This window comes from Osmia lignaria, unplaced genomic scaffold (genome assembly GCF_051020975.1).
Source record: "Osmia lignaria lignaria isolate PbOS001 unplaced genomic scaffold, iyOsmLign1 scaffold0006, whole genome shotgun sequence".
Lineage (NCBI taxonomy): Eukaryota > Metazoa > Arthropoda > Insecta > Hymenoptera > Megachilidae > Osmia > Osmia lignaria.
This window is the reverse complement of record NW_027478163.1, coordinates 312,501-315,000: the sequence shown is the minus strand read 5'-3', so window position 1 is coordinate 315,000 and position 2,500 is coordinate 312,501. Positions and strand designations below refer to the sequence as shown.

Genomic DNA, 2,500 nt, shown 5'->3' with positions numbered 1-2,500 from the left:
TCCGGAATCGAACCCTGATTCCCCGTTACCCGTTACAACCATGGTAGGCGTAGAACCTACCATCGACAGTTGATAAGGCAGACATTTGAAAGATCCGTCGTCGGTGCTAGATGACCATACGATCAGCACAAAGTTATTCAGAGTCACCAAAGCCGACGATGGACGAACGGACAAGCCGTCCGCCACCGATTGGTTTTGATCTAATAAAAGCATTCCTCCCATCTCTGGGTGGAATTCTGGTTTGCATGTATTAGCTCTAGAATTACCACAGTTATCCAAGTAATGTTTTGTACGATCTAAGAAACCAAAACTGATTTAATGAGCCATTCGCGGTTTCACCTTAATTCGGTATGTACTTAGACATGCATGGCTTAATCTTTGAGACAAGCATATGACTACTGGCAGGATCAACCAGGGAGCTTAGTTATTATTGTAAATTTAAATTTTCGTCGTCGGCCCTCCCTGTAAGACCGATCGACGTTAAGCCATTTCTCTTTTGTATGTAACACACATTTCATAAATTTTGTACCTCTTATAGAGGCCAAATATTCTCCTCCTCCTCTCATAAAGCACGAAAATCACTTTCACGCCGTGCATCCATCGTGCAAGCACGTAGACCACACACGCTGGACAATATAATAAAAGATAGCGCGGACAGTGGCATGCTATACAAATCGAGAAAGCGCGTACAGTGATCATGCTGGTCATTTTGCCACCAAATTTTATAATCTTTATCATTAGAGCGGGCCCACCAACCTCGTCTCTGTACTTTATACATTTCTCCTCCATCTGCACACACCTTTTCAAACATTAACGGAGAGAGTTCCTTGGACTTGCTTTAAATGTACATATTAGATATGTTGGAATCTCTCTCCTTTAGAAGTTTCCCCAGCCTTAAAACTTCTTTCATTTTTACTCCTCTCTCCATACTTATTTTCCTCTCTGAACGTATCAGAGAGGATTTTATTTCTGACACCTCTTGACTTTTCTTAAATTCAGGGACGTAATTTTGTTCATAATTCAGTGGACTTTTGTGTATTTTATACTTTAAATATTTCCAAACAGTCTCCCTTCTAAAAGTGATAGAACGAATTTTCGTCTAACACTACTTTCTTGGTTCAAAAATTTTATACAATCTTATAACTTTTTCAGTTTTAACCAATTTTGGTTACAGACAGTTGATGCTCAGTTTGTACAAGTATGCAACATTTATAAGTGCATACAGGTCACCAGCCTTATATTACAAGGCTCACCACATATGGGCCATTCGGTCTTAGACACCGACCCGTGGTAATGCTGTGTGGAGATTAATAATAATCCGCAACGGAAAACCGGAACGAGAATAGTCGAGAAAGTATATTCTCGAGGAGCGGTAGACTGCTTTTCAACCGAAGTCATAAAAGAGCCACACGCTCGACGCTACTCCCGACCGGTCCGAGCGAACCGAAAGTGCCTTCCTATAAATACCGAACGGCCGGCCGCTAGGTCGGCGACGCATGGGCTTACGCCCAGGCGTATGCCTGTGCAAACCGCCGTGAGAGCGTACCATCCCGCCGGCACGGTAAAACTTAGACTGAAAATATCGTCGAACATATCCTTTCATTTTATAACGTTCTATACATGAAAATTAATAAATTAACATGCAGGACATAATAAATTCACATTCTCATGTAAATCATGGGTTTAATTAATATTTTAAAAAATTTTAAAACCGCCCAGAACCGATGAGATGAAAATATTAAAACGATATTTTTGCATTTTCTTACGGTAAAACGTTAACAAATAAGCGACTATAGCAATATAAAACTCCATTTGTAATTTAATTAATCAAAATTAATATTTCTTTTTGATTTTTCAGCGATCCAGAACCGATGAGACGAAAACATTAAAACGATATTTTTGCATTTTCTTACGACAAAACATTAACAAATACGAGACTATAACAATATAAAACTACATATGTAATTTAATTAATCAAAATTAATAATTTTTTTTGATTTTTCAGTGATCCAGAACCGATAAGTCGAAAATTTTAACAATCATATTTTTGCATTCTGTACCGTGGATCCATCGTTAAACACTATTAAACTAACGTCCGTGATGGTATAAATGAAGATTTTCGCTCCGTTTAGCCAAAATAACGAACTTTAGGTGCGCTCCGAAATATTTCAAAGTCCCAGCGGCGTATTGCTTCGCCTCTTAGAACCGATTAGTCGAAAATTTTAACAATCATATTTTTGCATTCTGTACCGTGGATCGATCGTTAAACGCTATTAAACTAACGTCCGTGATGGTATAAATGCAGATTTTCGCTCCGTTTAGACAAAATAACGAACTTTAGGTGCGCTCCGAAATATTTCAAAGTCCCAGCGGCGTATTGCTTCGCCTCTTAGAACCGATTAGTCGAAAATTTTAACAATCATATTTTTGCATTCTGTACCGTGCATTCATCGTTAAACACTATTAAACTAACGTCCGTGATGGTATAAATAAAGATTTT

The 2,500-nt window shown here is 38.4% G+C and overlaps 1 non-coding gene across 1 annotated transcript in view; it reads right to left on the bottom strand.

The window, feature by feature from the left end:
• Window positions 1-418, bottom strand: part of LOC143306280 (small subunit ribosomal RNA) — a 1,923-nt gene extending 1,505 nt beyond the window's left edge. Inside the window, exon 1 of the ribosomal RNA XR_013063723.1 lies at window positions 1-418. This exon is cut by the window's left edge and continues 1,505 nt beyond it. This is a non-coding gene — a ribosomal RNA (small subunit ribosomal RNA).
• Window positions 419-2,500: the final 2,082 nt, after the last annotated feature.